An 8,477-nucleotide genomic window follows, 5' to 3' on the forward strand; every position below is an offset into this window, starting at 1 on the left:
AAAAAACATTCCTATTATCATGCCTTAATTCAAGTACATTTTTACATTTTCTGATTCAAAGAGCTCTTGGAAAGCCCTCGGTTCAAACCAGTTGTAGTAGAAATGCTTAAAATTCCATCATTATGCATTCATTTCTTAAGTGTGCTCACTACCATTACCATAGTACCTTTCAAAACAAAAATACTCAGTGAAGGAATAACACACAAATCTTTAAAATCAGTGTGCCTGATAAAAGAAATGGGATTGTAACATCTAAGAGAAAAGGATGGGACAGAGACAGAGATTACCTTAGTTTAGAAATGTTTGTTAAATATCCATTCTGTCTCAGGCTTGGTATGTGAAGAATACTGTGCCTCGGTCTCCAGGGTGTTAACATTTCACTATTTCAGAAGTGAAGCAACACCTTACATTAAATGTGCACACTTAAGTTGTCATCATTCTCTATCCCCCCCAAAGCTGTTGTTAAATCAATGTATTGTTTTAGTCATATCATGTTTGAATCCAAGAAATATAACATGGGGCTCTTTATAGGGTGTTTCAGTTAATCCTCTTCATGATATTATTAACCCCATTTAACTCCTACTCATTCTTCAAAACTCAGTTTAATTATCTGGAGAATTTGTCTTATCTCCCACATTAGATCATCTTCCCTTGTAAATGACTCACGCAGTGGAGTGTGTCTTATCTCCTTAAGACCTCAATATTAATTATATTTGTAATTATATATTTTTAGTTATTCAATTTACTTTATCTTCTTCATTCTACTGCAAGATCAGTGGGGACAGGGATAGTGATTGCTTTTGCTCCCTTTTATAACTTGTTATACATAGGACACCATTAACTTAGAGTTTGTGTTTGTTAAATCGATGGATAAATATGTAATTGAGTCATCAGTTTTCTATTAGTGTAGGAAAAGAAAGGTTGTCTCTCAATGACACCTGATTGGTTCCATGAAGTAACTGCTACTTGACTGCACTCCTTGTCCTGCAGGCTACTGTTGTCTACCAACTCAGGTCCTGGTTGGGATTACGTGGATGTCATGAAGCTCCATAGAGAAACCCATGACAGGGGACCACATCCATTCAGCTGTTTATTTCTTTCATCACTGTTCTGTCTTATGTAGATGAGTCTATCTTTAGAGAAAGTCAGGAGAGTAAAAAGAAATTTTTAATAGCAGCAACACAAGCAAATTAGAATTCACTAAAAACTCGGATCATAAAATTCTCTCCATCACTAATTTTGTTCTATTCTGTTCTATTCTATTCTATTCTATTCTATTCTATTCTATTCTATTCTATTCTATTCTATTCTATTCTATTCTATTATAATTTTAGAGACAAGTAAGGGGGGGGAGTAGAGAGAAAAAAAGAGAAAGAAACATTGATTTGTTATTCCACTTATTCATGTATTCATTGCTTAATTTCTGTATGTGTTCTGACCAGGGATCAAACCCCCAACGTTGGTGTATTGGGGCAATGCTTTAATGAACTGAGTTAATAGGCCAGGGTTTTTTCATCACCATTTTTAATTTTTAGTAGCCACCTTTTCCTTTAAGTATTAATCTCTTTAAAAAAATCACCTTGTCTCCTTCCCACAGACATGCTCCCTTTCCTGTTATTTCTCTGGAACAGCAATGTAACCACTTTTTATCTCTTCTTTTCATTCTATTTTTAGTTCTCAAGTGTGGGCTTTGCCTTCTATTTCCAAGGAAGATGATTTCCAAAGAAAACTTGACTATGATGTTGATAATACTTTGATTCTCCTCTAACACACATGTATTATTTCTTTCTACTTCACCAGAGAGCCACCAAGTGCTTAAAGTTGCACCTTCAATACCTACATGTGCCTCTCACACGGTCCATTGCCATTTGTGCTAAAATTACCCGAGAACCTTATTAATACAGCTTCTTGAGATCCACTGCATTCTTACTGTGTTCCATCCAGATCTTGGAATGATCTTGAATTCTTCATTTTTAGCAAGTTCCTGATGATTACCATACACAGTGAGGTTTGAATTTTAAAAAAGCCCATCAAGCTGACCGTGAAGAGTCCTGACTTGTTCTCTTTCCATCCCTCATTCCATTGAAATGTGCAGTCAGTTCTATTATTACTTTGCCTTCTTTGTTTCAATTCATTTCTCTTGACTTTCCAAACTTACCTGGCCCTCTCTATACCACTTCTAAAAATTTAATTTCTTTCCAACTGTCTTTTTTCCATGTATAACTAAACATGAATGTCTGTCTTCTACAGAACAGAAACAATCTTCCTGACCTCTGCCAACCACCTCCAGTCTTATGTCTCTCCTCCACTAACAGTAAACTTCTCAGGGGAACTGTCTGCATTCTTGGTCTCCTTTCCTGCACATGCTATTTCCTCCTCAGCCTCTGTAATTTGGCTTTCTACATAGCTAGGAAAAGACTCTTACCAATATCTCTAATTCAAGTAAGTGTTATTTTTCAAGTCATGGTTTAATTTGTTATTTAACTTTTTCTTTGTATCTGCAACATCCATTCTTGCCTACCTTTATTTTTATTCTTCTGGTCAGATTGTCTGTCTTCTTTATGATTCTCCTTCTCCTTCCCTACATGGGCCTAAAATTTTGAACCTATTAAAATTCAGTCCTAGACCTCTTTCCATTTCCACCTTAACTAAGGCTTCTTTCCCTAGAAGTATCATGCAGAATATTTGTTAAGGGTTGTTCTTGGCATCAACACCTGTGCAAGGGAGGAGAGGGAATTAGGGTTGCTTTAAGGGGAAAATTAAACTTTCAGGGGAAAGTTGAACTGTGATGAAGGCCAAACCACAGTCTTAGCCAACAATATGGGGAGCTATGAATCTAGAATTGTTCTTTAGAGTTTTCCTGGGTTGGGCCATGATCACCTAGCCTTTATAGTCCTTCATAGAAGTCATTGGTTAAAGGCCAACTTGAAAATAGGCATAACTTTTGGTGAACAATTCAGATAAAACAATTCCTAAAGTAGGTGACAGCTCACAGCTCTTAGCCAAAGGCACCTCCAGCAGCAAGGACGAAGAGTAGTTCACTAAAAGGAGGTCTTAGTAAAAGGTGAGTCATTGCAGTGAACCCCACATACTCCTTATTGTATCAGTGGGAAAATTCATCCATAGCTCTCATTTTGTCTTTGGTATATTGAAGGAAAACAGCTCAAACAACTCCCCATCAAAAGGTAAACCAAATGATGTCTGGGATAATTATTATTCATGGATGGCTTTTCTATAATCAACTAGTAGGTGGAGGTTTATAATGGTGTTCCAGATATGAAAAACCCCATCATTAGATTGTGTGGCTGCATGGGGGTGGAATATAGGCAAAAAAATAATCACAAAAAAAGCAGAAAATGCAAACCTTCTTATAAAGGCTAGGCATTAAACTATTATGTGGATGTTGAAGGAGAAGTAACTTATGTGTAATACCTGAGACTCTAATATAAATAATTTTGGGTAAAATAAACATTAAGACAATGTAAAATATAGTGGTCTCTGAATAATGTTCTTTTTTTATTATTAAATTTAATGCAGATGACACTTGATAAATCAGGGTAAACATTATGTTGAGAGAAAATATCTCTAGATTATTTTGACATTTGATTGTGCTGTATACCCTCCCGCAAAGTTAAATTGTCTTCTGTCACCTTCTATCTGGTTTTCTTTGTGCCCCTCCCCTCCCCTAACCCCTCTCTCCTTCGTCACCACATCACACCCATCCCCCAACCTCCCTGCCCCTGGTTGCCAATCACATTCTTGTTCATTGTCTCTGTAGTCTCATTTTTATGGTCCCTTCTATGTATGGATTCATCTTAGTATTTTTTTCTCGATTATACCTTATTAACCTTCCGTATAACTGTTAGTCAAGGAATCCATCCATGTTATTGTAAATGATCCTAATGTCATCATGTCTTATGGCTGAGTAGTATTCCATAGTATATATGTACCAAAGCTTTTAAATCCACGCGTCCTCTGATCGGACAATTGGGGTTGGGCTGTTTCAAAATCTAGATCTTCGCTATTGTGAACAATGGCTGCCACAAACATGGGGGTGCATTTCTCATTTTCGAGCCGTTCTATGGTGTCGTTGGGGTATATTCCTAAAAGTGGGATAGCTGGGTCAAAAGGCAGTTCAATTTTCAGTTTTTTGAGGAATCTCCATACTGTTTTCCACAGAGGCTGCACCAGTCTGCATTCCCACCAGCAGTGCAGGAGGGTTCCCTTTTCTCCACATCCTCGCCAGCACTTATTCTGTGTTGTTTTGTTGATAAGCACCATTCGGACTGGTGTAAGGTGATATCTCATTGTGGTTTTAATTTGCATTTCTCTAATGATTAGTGATGTTGAGCATTTTTTCATATGCCTATTGGCCATCTGTATGTCCTCTTTGGAGAAGTGTCTATTCATCTCTTTTGCCCATTTTTGGATTGGGTTGTTTGTCTTCCTGGTGTTGAGTTTTACAAGTTCTTTATAAATTTTGGTTATTAACCCCTTATCAGACGTATTGTCAAATATGTTCTCCCATTGTGTAGTTTGTCTTTTTATTCTGTTCTTGTTGTCTTTAGCTGTGCAAAAGCTTTTTAGTTTGATATAGTCCCATTTGTTTATCCTGTCTTTTATTTCACTTCCCCGTGGAGATAAATCAGCAAATATATTGCTCCGAGAGATGTCGGAGAGCTTACTGCCTATGTTTTCTTCTAAGATGCTTATGGTTTCACGGCCTACATTCAAGTCTTTTATCCATTTTGAGTTTATTTTTGTGAGTGGTGTAAGCTGGTGATCTAGTTTCATTTTTTTGCAGGTAGCTGTCCAATTTTCCCAACACCATTTGTTAAAGAGGCTGTCTTTACTCCATTGTATTTCCTTACCTCCTTTGTCAAATATCAGTTGTCCATAGAACTGTGGGTTTATTTCTGGGTTCTCTGTTCTGTTCCATTGATCTATATGCCTGTTCTTATGCCAGTACCAGGCTGTTTTGAGTACAATGGCCTTGTAGTATAACTTGATATCAGGAAGTGTGATACCTCCCACTTTATTCTTCTTTTTTAAGATTGCTGAGGCTATTCGTGTCCTTTTTTGGTTCCATATAAATTTTTGGAATATGTGTTCTATATCTTTGAAGTATGTCATTGGTATTTTAATTGGTATTGCATTGAATTTATAAATTGCTTTGGGTAATATAGACATTTTAATGATGTTTATTATTCCTAACCATGAGCATGGTATATGCTTCCACTTGTTTGTATCTTCCTTGATTTCTTTTATCAATGTTTTGTAATTTTCCGAGTACAAGTCTTTAGTCTCCTTGGTTAAGTTTACTCCTAGGTACTTTATTTTTTTGGTTGTAATTGTGAAGGGGATTGTTTCCTTAATTTCTCTTTCTGACTGTTCATTATTGGTGTATAAAAATGCTTCTGATTTCTGAGTATTGATTTTATATCCTGCCACTTTGCTGAATTTATTTATCAGGTCCAGTAGTTTTTTGACTGAGACTTTAGGGTTTTCTATATACAATATCATATCATCTGCAAATAATGATAGTTTTACTTCTTATTTTCCAACTTGAATGCCTTTTATTTCTTCTTCTTGTCTGATTGCTGTGGCTAGGACTTCCAGGACTATGTTAAATAAGAGTGGTGAAAGGGGCACTTCTGCCTTGTTCCTGATCTTAAGGGATTGCTTTTAATTTTTTTCCCATTGAGTATGATGTTGGCTGTGGGTTTCTCATAGATGGCTTTTATCATGTTGAGGTATGTTCCCTGTATTCCCACTTTGCTGAGAGTTTTGATCATGAATGGGTGCTGGATTTTATCAAATGCTTTTTCTGCATCTATTGAAATTATCATATGGTTTTTCTCCTTCTTTTTGTTTATGTGATGAATCACATTGATTGATTTACGAATATTGTACCAGCCTTGCCTCCCCAGAATAAATCCCACTTGATCATGGTGTATGATTTTTTTCCATATATTGTTGGTTCCGGTTTGCTAATATTTTGTTGAGGATTTTAGCATCTATATTCATCAGAGATATTGGACTATAATTTTCTTTCTTTGTGTGGTCTTTGCCTGGTTTGGAATCAGAATTATGCTCGCCTCATAAAAGGAGTTTGGAAGTCTTCCTTCCTCTTGAATTTTTTGAAATAGTTTGAGAAGGATAGGAGTTAGTTCTTTGAATATTTGGTAAAATTCCGTTGTGAAGCCATCGGGCCCCGGACTTTTCTTTGTTGGGAGTTTTTGATAACTGTTTCGATCTCCTTTGGTGTAATCGGTCTGTTTAAGTTTTCTGATTCTTTCAGATTGATTTTTGGAAGATTGTATGATTCAAGGAATTTGTCCATTTCATCTAGGTTGTCTAGTTTTTTGGCATACAGTTCTTCATAGTATTTTCTTACAATATTTTGTATTTCTGTTGTGTCTGTTGTTATTTCTCCTCTCTCATTTCTAATTTTATTTGAGTCCTCTCTCTCTTTTTCTTGGTGAGCTCTACTTAAAGGTGCATCAATCTTGTTTACCTTTTCAAAGAACCAGCTCCTAGTTTCATTGATCCTCTGTATTGTTTCTTTAGCTTCTATGTCATTTATTTCTGCTCTGATCTTTATTATTTCCTTCCTTCTACTACATTTGGGCTCTATTTGCTGTTCTTTTTCTAATTCTTTTAGATGCAGGGTTAAGTTGTTTATTTGAGTTTTTTCTAGCTTCTGAAAGTGTGCCTGTAGTGCTATGAACTTCCCTCTAGCACTGCTTTCGCTGTGTCCCATAAATTTTTAGTTGTTGTATGCTCATTGTCATTCGTTTCTAGGAATTTCTTTATTTCTTCTTTGATCTCATTCTTAATCCATTCATTATTTAACACCCTGCTATTTAGTTTCCATGTGTTTGAGAATTTTTGAGCTTTTCTGCTGTGATTCATTTCTATTTTCATGCCGTTGTGATCAGAGAAAGTGCTTGATATGATTTCAGTCTTCTCAAATTTGTTGAGAGCACTTTTGTGCCCCATATTGTGGTCTATCCTAGAGAATGTACCATGAGCACTTGAAAAGAATGTATATTCTGCTGCTTTAGGGTGAAAGGTTCTGAAGATATCTATTAAATCGAGTTGATCTAGTGTTTCCAATAAGTCTGCTGTTTCTTTGTTAATTTTCTTTCTTGAGGATCTATCTAGTGATGTTAGTGGGTATTAAAATCCCCTACAATTATAGTATTGCTGTTGATCTCGCCCTTTAAATCCATCAAAGTCTGTTTTATATATTTGGGTGCTCCTATTATAGGTGCATAGATATTTATAATAGTTATATATTCCTGTTGGATTACTCCCTTTATCATTATGTAGTGGCCTTCTTTATCTCTTACTATGTCCTTTGTTTTAAAGTCCAATTTGTCTGATATAAGTATTGCTACCCAGCTTTTTTTTCATTTCTGTTTGCATGAAACATTTTTTTCCATCCTTTTACCTTCAATCTGTGTGTGTCTTTTGTTCTAAGGTGTGTCTCTTGTAGACAACATATGTATGGGTCCTTTTTTCTTATCCACGCAGCTACCCTATGTCTTTTGATTGGATCATTTAATCCATTTACATTTAAGGTTATTATTGACATGTAGTTGTTTATTGCCATTTTCTTCTTTAAAGGTGTATTCCTTTTTTTTTTTTCTGTATTCTTTTCCCACTTTATCTGTTTACACCAGGCCCCTTAATATTTCCTGCAGCATTGGTTTGGTTGTAATGAATTCCTTGAGTTGTTTTTTGTCTGGGAAGCTTTTTATTTCTCCTTTGATTTTAAACGATAGCCTTGCTGGATAAAGTAGTCTTGGTTGTAGGTTCTTGTTCTGCATTACTTTGAATATTTCTTGCCATTCCCTTCTGGCCTCAAGTGTTTCTGTTGAGAAGTCAGATGTCATCCTTATGGGGGCTCCTTTGTAGGTGATAACTTTTTTTTCTCTTGCAGCTTTTAATATTTTCTCTTTATCGCTTAGCTTTGGTATTTTAATTATGATGTGTCTTGGTGTAGGTTTCTTTGGGTTTCTCTTTAATGGAGTCCTCTGTGCTTCTTGGATTTGTGAGAGTTTCTCTTGCATTAATTTAGGGAAGTTTTCAGCTATGATATGATTGAACAAAGTCTCTATCCCTTGTTCTTTTTTCTTCTTCTTCAGGAACCCCTATGATGCAGATGTTATTTCTTTTCATGTTGTCACAGAGCTCTCTAAGAGTTTCCTCTGACTTTTTGAGTCTTTTTTCTCTTTTCTTCTCTGCTTTCATGCCTTCATTCCAGTTGTCTTCTAACTCGCTGATTCAATCCTCTGCTCTATCTATCCTGTTTTTAATTTCCTCCATTGTGGTCTTTATTTCTGATATTGTATTTGTTGTCTCCAACTGATTCTTTTTTATACTTGCTATTTCTTTATTTAGGTTTTCAAACTGCCCCTCCATTGTTGTTCTAAGATCCCTAAGCATCCTTACAATCATTATTTTGAACT

The sequence above is a fragment of the Saccopteryx bilineata genome, chromosome 1, assembly GCF_036850765.1.
Source record: "Saccopteryx bilineata isolate mSacBil1 chromosome 1, mSacBil1_pri_phased_curated, whole genome shotgun sequence".
In the NCBI taxonomy this organism is placed as follows: Eukaryota; Metazoa; Chordata; class Mammalia; order Chiroptera; family Emballonuridae; genus Saccopteryx; species Saccopteryx bilineata.